Here is a 9,202-nt window from a genome sequence, read left to right on the forward strand (position 1 = left end):
GCCCTCCCCTGCAGCCCTGGTCACCCATAACTACCCTCCCCTGCAGGTCTGGTCACTCCTAACTGCCCTGCCCTGCAGGCCTGGGTCCCCCCCAACTGCTCTTCCCTGCAGGCCCTGTCGCCCCCAACATCCCTCCTCTGCTGGCCTGGTCACCCCTAACTGCCCTCCCTTGCAGGCTTGATTGCCCCCAACTGCCCTCCCTTGCAGGCCTGGTCCCTCCCAACTGCCCTCCCCTGCTGGCCATCTTGAGGTGGCCATCTGGTGTCCACATGGGGGCAGCCATCTTTGACCACATGGGGGCAGCCATCTTGTGTGTTGGAGTGATGGTCAATTTGCATATTACTCTTTTATTAGATAGGATAGAGGCCTGGTGCACGGGAGGGGGCAAGCTAGTTTGCCCTGAAGGGTGTCCTGGATCAGGGTGGGGGTTCCCTTGGGGCATAGGGTGGCCTGGGCGAGGGGCCTGTGGTGGTTTGCAGGCCAGCCATGCCCCCTGGAAACCCAAGCAGAGGCCCTGGTATCTGGGATTTATTTATCTTCTGTAATTGAAACTTTGTAGCCTTGAGTGGAGACCGAGGCTGGCCAGGGTGTGTGGGAACATTGGCTTCCTCCATTACCTGGGAAACCCAAGCCTCCTGCTCACTCTGTGGCTGCAGCCATCTTGGTTGGGTTAATTTGCATACTCATTATTGATTGGCTGGTGGGTGTGGTTTGTGGGTGTAGTGGAGGTGCGATAAATTTGCAAATTACTCTTTTATTAGATAGGATAGATTTGTGTTGTGCTTACTTCCTGCTTCTCCTACTAAAATACAAGCAGGTTGAAGGCAGGAATTCTGCCTGTCTGGTTTACATCAGTAGCCCCATATTTAGTGTCTATATTATAAGAACTCAATATTTGTTGAGTGTTTGGCTATCTATAAGATAAAGAAAGGTTTGAGAGTAAAAGCAGATAATTTCTAAGAAAGTTCTGTCTCTCCTAACTATTATCTTATTTTACAAGTGAGAAACTCAAAGCTCAGAGGGGTACTGTGACTTGCCCAGGGTAACAGAGCTTGGCTGTGGCAGAAATTTCAGGTCGCTTGATCCCAAGTCCTCTACTTTCCCATGAGAACTCACTACATCTTAATTAACCTGTAAAATAAATTTCTATACTGTATGAAAACCAGTTGTTTGTAAGACAAATTCTGTAGTTTGCAGTTGCTGACTCTTCCATGTTGGCCATACACAGGTGGGCTCACTGAGCCAATTAATTATTCTATTTGTCAATGCAAGATCAGTTTAATTGTGCCAAAACACTGGGTTTTGAGTCCCAGGGGGCAAGAGATTGTGACCATGGAAGGTAGAATGGTACCTATATACTAGTAATCACCTACTTTTACCTTTTGACAAAGAAATGGAGGAACTGAGGCCAAAACAGGAAGTGACTTCCCAGTTCTCTTACATTTGGATCTTTAACTCATTGTACCTTGACTACTCAGTGTCTCATGAAGACACAGAGGCAATAAAAACTGTATTTTCTGCTTTAGCAAGGGGTGAGCCTGGTCTGCATTTTCCCCAACCTAGTGGGGAAAGTCTGAATTGATAAGGCAACAAGAAACAAGAGCCCCTTCTCTCAGGAAGTTGAGGAGTAAAAACCTAGATCCCTCAGAGCAAATCCCACAGCAAAGATGCTCTCAGAGTCCAGGGAACTGGAACGTCTGTCCCTTGAGGAGTGACTGTGACAGCCTGACAATAGCTGCACGCTTCCTTTACGTGAGCAGGTGGGCAGGAAACAGGCCAGGTACATACTTCATCTGTGTGGTGCCCCTAGGGGAGGGCCCACCCCAACAGTCTCAGGCCTAGACAACCTCCAGGGACACAAGGTATAGGATTTGATTTTCCCTAAACTCACTGAAAAAGACAAGCTCAAGTCCACCATTTTCTCCTCAGTAGAGTGTGGGAATTAAAAGTGTTTTCATTTGTGATAGACAAACACACAGTGGAACATTATTGCATTATCTCTATTTCTAAAGAAATGGACCACTTTATCAATAAACAAGGCAAGAAAAGGGTATTTTCTTATTTTTGGTGTTAAACAGTATTTTCTCAGTGCTTCAAGTACAGTATAGACAATCAGCATTTTCTAGTTTATGAAATGTTTTCATAATAATTATATAACTTCAACTTGCTCTAATAACTCTGTGAAGGAGGCAAACCAGATATTCATTAATTCACCAGGGCATTACCAGGTAATTATGAAAACTTTACTCTGTGCCAGAAGCTGTGCTAGATGCAGGGAACACATGTGCAAAATGTGACAGAAGGGGAAACTGAGGTGATTTTGCTAAAGAGTACAGAACTATTCAGTGGGGGAACTGGAACTCACACCCAGCTTTGTCATGTGATTTGGGGCTCTTTTCTTGTCTACACAACTTCACTGCCCATTTCTGCACAAAGATATTCAAAGTGATGTTCATCCCTTTCCTGTCACTCTCTCTTCTTTTCTTCTCCTGATTTACATATTGCTAAATGATGAAATTATACAGTACATAATTCCACAGCAACTCTGCTGCTTTAAAAAAATGGGAATGGAGTAATTAGGCAGAAAGTATTCTCAATTAGGCAGTGGATTCTGTTTCTAAAGCAGTAAATGGGGAAGAGATATTTTTTAACTGTCTCTTGAATATATTGCCACAAAATGATTGCCGCCTCAGAGAGCAGCAGAACGGTTCTGAACTGGAATCCTCTGAGATGGCTTCCAAACAGTATTTTGTATCCCAGTTTCCTGCCTAGTTCTAGGTTTTCAGATTTCAGAGGTAACCTCACACTTTAGGATCTCTGGCACCAAGATAGGTAGTCAAGACCACCACTTAATTCTCAGTGTCTTCTCTTATTTTGTTTGTTTGTTTTAAGGTGGGAAATGTGAAAAGGAACATCCAGAGGTCTTGCCAGGATGCTTTAAACTGGGCAACTGCAGAAAATGATGGAAAGTACTGGGCTTTCCAGGGCTGGTTCTGAATTCCTGACAAGCCACCTTCAAGTGGGGTTGGGGGTGTGGGGGGAGGCTCTGTAGAATTCCACCTCTCTGGGATTTAGAGAGCTAATGAACATTGGGTAATTCCAACCACATACAATAATAGTGAGGATGGTGGGAGGTAATTCGAGGTGCTAGCAACAGTACAAGCTACATGGAAAGTTCATTCCCTTCCCTAGGAAGGAATGTTCACTATGTTCAAATCAAGGAAGGGTTGCCATTGGGAGAATGGGGCAAATTGTTGAACTGACTTATTTTCTGTGGCATCAGAGGATGTAACTGGAATCAGTGGGTAGAAAATCAAGTCAATTAGAGCTCAACATAAAAAACAACTTTTTACAGAGTTGTTCAACAGTAAAACTCATAAGAGGGTGAGTTTCTCATCCCTGGAGATAATCAAGAAATGGCTCAACAATTATTTAGAAGGGGATTACAGTTGCTGGTAAAAGTTGAACAATTTGACCTCTTAGGTCTTTTCCAAAGCTGAATTCCATCATTCCAACTGTGGTCACTTTTCTTTTGTAGCAGGAGGAAAAGACCAACACCTAGTTCATTTGCAAGGGTTCATCTCTGCCCCAAGGAGAATGAGCCCAGATATACCAACTTTTACAATCTTGGCCTTCCTTCTTTAGCATTACTACTATGCAGTGGGTTAACACAAATGGCACCTCATTCTGTCCCTGGGCCATAATTTCCAGGAGATTGTTAAAAGGAACCACAAGTCAAATTTAGAACGAAGGGAAAGGAGTGGGCCTCATGGCCTTCTGTGTCTTTTCATGCAAAATAAAATCTGAAGGTCCTCGTATAACTATCCAAGTGGAATACTGGCTTTACTGATACTTTAGTTACTTGGTTGTTTCTTGGAAGACAAGTCATTTCTCAGGTGTGGACACCAATTTAGAGGCCACTGCTCATTGTTACAAACACCGCTCTTCTGGGTTAGACTGTCTTTGCCACAGTGCCCAGTAAAATCTCCCAAGTGTCTTTAATGGATAACCCTCACAAAGCTAAATGGATTGGATGCCAGACTTTGAGTGAAATAGAAAACATAACCAACCCTCTGAAGTCGACACATCTTAATATTTGCATGAAAAGCAGAACTTTTCCTTTGAGTTTCTTGGCAAGGTTCAGTCAGACTTAACCACATGATAGGAGAACCACTGACAAGAATAATCATTCACGTGGGCTGTTATTCCAAAACTATGTTAATTAAAAATGTATGAATACCCCCACTTTATGGCTGGTTACAAGACTTCCCAGGAAGGGATTATAGAATCCACCTATGTAAGAACCAAGAGAATCTATGGCAGGGGTGGGGAATGTCCAGCCCTCGGGCCACATAAGGCCCACGAAAGCATTTGGTCTTGCCCTGCCAAGGCATTAGGAAGAGTTAATTAAATGTTTGACCAAATATAGCAGGCTAATTTTTAAGTTGATAATTTTGTAAGGCCCATGAATAATGTTATAAATACCCAAATGGCCCTTGGCAGAAAAAAGCTTCCCCACCCCTGATCTATGGTTTTAGTTCAAGTGGTTTAGAGAAATTAGCAATGTGACTTTTATGGTGAAGTCTTACCTAAAGCCCACTCTATGTAAAAAGAGGTAGATGTAGAGTTGCTCGGGTGCCCATAGGTAGGAGGCCAGATATTTGTAGTGAAGGAAGCTGAGTTAGGAAGTGACTCATTTGAAATCATACAATGACAGGATCAATACTGCGACCTTTGCCTCCTTTGCGGGGGATGCATGAAAGAACTGGTGAAAATGAAAACAAAGAGGGAAAGCCCAGTCCTTAGACTTGTGGAAGCACCTGGCTCTCCAAGTGTGTGAGAACATATCACAGACTTCAAAATCCCAGCATTCAAACATCTGCGTAGGAAGGAATGCAGAATGGAGCCTCAATCACCAGAATTTAAATGTTAACTTGTCTGTACTGATGAGAAGATCTTGACAACCAGGGAAGAGCACCTCCCACAGGAAAGGAAGCAGCGACACCCCTAATACCAGGCAATCAACACATGTTCTTTAAGCACCTTCTCTAACAGCAGTAATGATACCTTACGTTTGCATTGATCTGTAGTTTTCAAAGGACTTTCACAGTCACTGTTTGGTTTGATCTTCACAACAATCCTGTAAATTAGTGGGGGCTAGTGTCATTATCCTCATTTTACAGGAGAAGAAACTGAAGCTTAGAGAGGCTAAGTGATGTGACTGGCCAAAGTTAACAAACAGCGGCTTTAAGTGATAGCTCAGCTCTTAAACTCCCTGTGTAGTTCTCTTTCTACACCACAATCTCCTGCTTTTTTGGGCAGTATTCTGGAAACAGAAGGGAAGATGTTAAAAATTGTTCTAAACATGAGCAGAGAATATCTCTGATGTGCTGGGAAGGTTTACACCTCCCTTCATTTCTCCAAACCAAAGACTGATATTGTTTAAAGGGTATTCATACCCCCAAACACATGGCTATCATGAAAGTCATTTTTCCCCTCTTTTTCCTAAATGATATTAAGGGGAGAATAGTGGAAAAATGTCTGGCAGGAGCACTTGACAGCAGGGATTCTGTGAGGCTCATCAATTTTTAGAGTTTATGAGCTTCAGTCACATTCTTCCAAAAGGGAATAGAAGACGACATGTCTGATCTTCCTAAGAGATCATCCAAAAGAGACATGATTCTTGGTCTGGTTGGAGGATACACACTATGCATTCCAGAAACAATTAGGGAACACATAGATGAAAATATATATGCAAATATATCTGTGAAAAATATATATATGAAAATTTCACATGCCGACAAAGCAAATCATTCTTAAATGGAAGTAATGTCTTATAGTTTTGAACAAAGTAATTAATTCACAGTATTTATGTGTCAGTATTATATATTTTTGTAATGTTATATATCATTTATGACTAATTGTTAAATTCTAGGAACTATACGGAAGGTTTTGAAGGTTTTAATAATAATAACAAATCCCATATTTTCCTTATACCACACTAGCCTGGCATGTCTGGGAGAGAAATGGCTGGAATTCAGATGTCAGAGGAGCACAAGTTAACTCCAGAAAGATCTGAGATAAAGAGGGAAATGCCAAAACAGGAAATTGGATGCAATATTGGAAGCAGATGGATAAGTAGGACCACACGTTAGGCAAGATCATCAAATGATGTGCATTTGAGTGGAAATCGAACCAAGCCAGGAAGAAAGAGAGTGTGCACAAGCATCAAAGATCTGCAGTACAGGTAGACACATGGAGGAAGTTGAACCAACATAGCCAATAAAGCAGAAGGGGCAGCTCAGACCTCTGCTGGGCCCAACAACCCTGCAGGGCTCTTTGCTGGCTAGGATTTGATGTGTGATTCCAATTTGACAATGCTCCAATTTTGGGGGCAACTCTGAGTAACTTGATCAAGGTCATATCAAAAAAGATTTAGGGCAATACATAGGTCCCTGGACTCCACAGATTGTCCCTGTTGTCTGTGGACTCCCAACTCTGCAGAAGACAAGGCACAGAGAGCTCACTCTGATCTAGGATGTGATGGGGAAGTCTAAACCAACCATTTGGTGTGTTGTAGCATTCCCAGCTCTGGTTTAACACAAGCTATGTGTTTCCGCTCACAAACTGGCACTGAGAGCTCATTTACATTTAAATAAGAGGTTTGTTAATGGCAGCAGGAGGACGCTGTCAATGCCAAGCCTGGCTCAGGATTCCTGCCAAGGAGTTTCTAAGAGCATCGCTCTAGGAAACTCCCCCAGAAGAGAAGCAAGCATGCCTTCTCATTAAGACAATTCCACCACAGTGACATTTGCCTCAGAGCGGCAAGCCTTTGGCTGGGCTGGAAGCAAGTTGTGGAGTCTTAGAAAGTTATCTGTTGCCAACACAGTTGTTTAGTTTGATTTGGCTCCACACACACTCAGAGACCACCTGGCACATGTCGGGTGACCTGGTCAAGAGGACAGCAGGCTCATTCCTGACCTCTGGGCCCCTCAGTCATTTGGGGAGGACTGGGTGTTACTAAGAAGCACACTCAGAAGAACATCTTACAACGTAAAGAAAGGGAGGGCTTATTCTATTGCCAGACAACTCTTAATATTAGAAGGTTCTTTCTGGCATTAACAGGAAATATATTTGTTGATTGCAAGGATGGTGTACTCAAATGCCTACAGATGCTAAGCAGGGAACTTAGAGGAATGGGGCAGGCAGTTTATAAACTTTCTAAAGCTGTTGGGATTCTGGTAACCTAGAGTATACCTGTTTAATCTAATGAGGAATGCACTACCTAGCAAGAACTGATCTTGGGTTTTATAAACATGGATCTAGTCCCATGTAGCTTAAAGACTAATGGGGAAGTTAAACAATTAGACAAGAATTACAACACAGTTAATAGGTACTATCACAGGAAATAAAAAATGCTGTTAGAGCTCATGGGGATGATAGGCATACATAGCTCATAACTTAAAGGTCACAAAGAGGTTGATGTTTAAATTCAAACAAAAGGTTGAGAAGTTACCCAGGCAAATGTGGGTGGGAGACAGGGAAAAAGAGGTGCAAAGGCCCTGGGACAAGAGAGAGAAAGAAAAGTATACTTGAGAAGTTGAGACTTTAAAATTAAAGGTAGGGAAAGGATGGAAAGGTGAGTAGAGACTAGATTGTGAAGGACTTTCCAAGTCACTGAAACAGTTTGGATTTTAACTTAAGAGCAAGAGGAATTAATGGATCAGGTTTGATGCTGACTATGTCTTCTAAAAGTTAAATCCCTCCAGTTCTGATAAAGGAAGCAGCATGGTAGATAAAGAAGAGCTTGGGACTTGGAGTCAGAAAGCTGTGGGTTCTGGTTTTAGCTTCATTACTCTGTGGACATGGGCACATATCATTTATCTCTCCTGTAAAATGGGAAGAACATACACCAGTATTGCTGAAATAATGGAGAAATGGTAACTGTCATATTCTGTTCGTAGTATGGTAAAATTGCAAATTATTATTAAAACCTTGTCAGGGCTATTTGACAGTATGTATCAGAAGCCTTAAGAATGTGCATTCTCTTGAACCCAGCAATTCCATTTCTAGTATTTAGCCTAATGATAAAATTAAATATTTTTGTAAATGTTTAACTACAATGGTATTCTCTGTAGCATTGTTTGTAAGAGAAAAATAAAACAATTAAACATGTAATTTAAGTCTCTGCTGACTGGATATTTCTTAAGTTCTTCATCTTACGCAGGTCATTCTGACCTGTAATATTGAAACAAGGCTGTCTCAGGTTCTCAAGTGCAGGCAAAATCCTATAGCCCCAATCCCAGTACCTTTGGTGGTTCTTGTTTGTCCTAATTGTCTCTGCCTTCCAAATCGGCTTAATTGTCCATCTCCACTCTGTATTTGCACCTGCACCTGCAGCCCCTTTTTTGCAATGCCTACATAACACAATCCTTCACTCCCCTAGTGCTGTGGCCACAGGCAGTGAGTATGGTCAAATTTTACTAAGGGTTTGACAGTCAAGGGTTGATATTCAACAGACAACTACTTTTCCCAACCCCACCTCCCCATTCTAAGCCTCCTTCCACCTACTATCCTCTTTGTGTTCCAAGATCCCTCATTCTTGGCCTCTTTGGCTAACTACCTCTAAGCTATTTCTCTTCTTTACAGTTTTCAAATTCATCTGGCTGTCTACTCCTAAATTCTATGCTATCCTAACCAAAGACTCATGAATATAGTCTACTTGGTATCTTACAATGAACAGAACAGAAGAGTATTAACTTAAGATTTCTCTCCTTTTCTCGCTCCCACAATGGTCTCCTTAATTGGAATGATGTAGCATGAGCATTTATTTGCCCATGTATATGTATCATGCCAATCTCTTTCCATTTTAGAAGGCTAAAGAGCCACAGTAATTTTGTTTTAATGTTATTTCTACACTTGGAAATAATCTCTGTGTCACGAAATTGGGGATGAAATAAACCTAGCCACACAGTGGAGCACAATTGAGAGGTTAAGTTGATGCAGAATACCTATCAACATGGGAAAATGTTCAGGATCTATGGTTACGTAAAAAATGAAAATACAAACCATTATATATACTTATAGCTCTATATTAAAATATTATTTTACTTGTATGTATGCAGGAATAAAGACTGGAAAATGGCTTCACTGGTTGTCTCTAGAGCAGTGGTTCTCACTGGAGTGATTTTGACCCTAGAGG

This window comes from Plecotus auritus, assembly GCF_963455305.1.
Source record: "Plecotus auritus genome assembly, chromosome: 2".
Taxonomy (NCBI): domain Eukaryota; kingdom Metazoa; phylum Chordata; class Mammalia; order Chiroptera; family Vespertilionidae; genus Plecotus; species Plecotus auritus.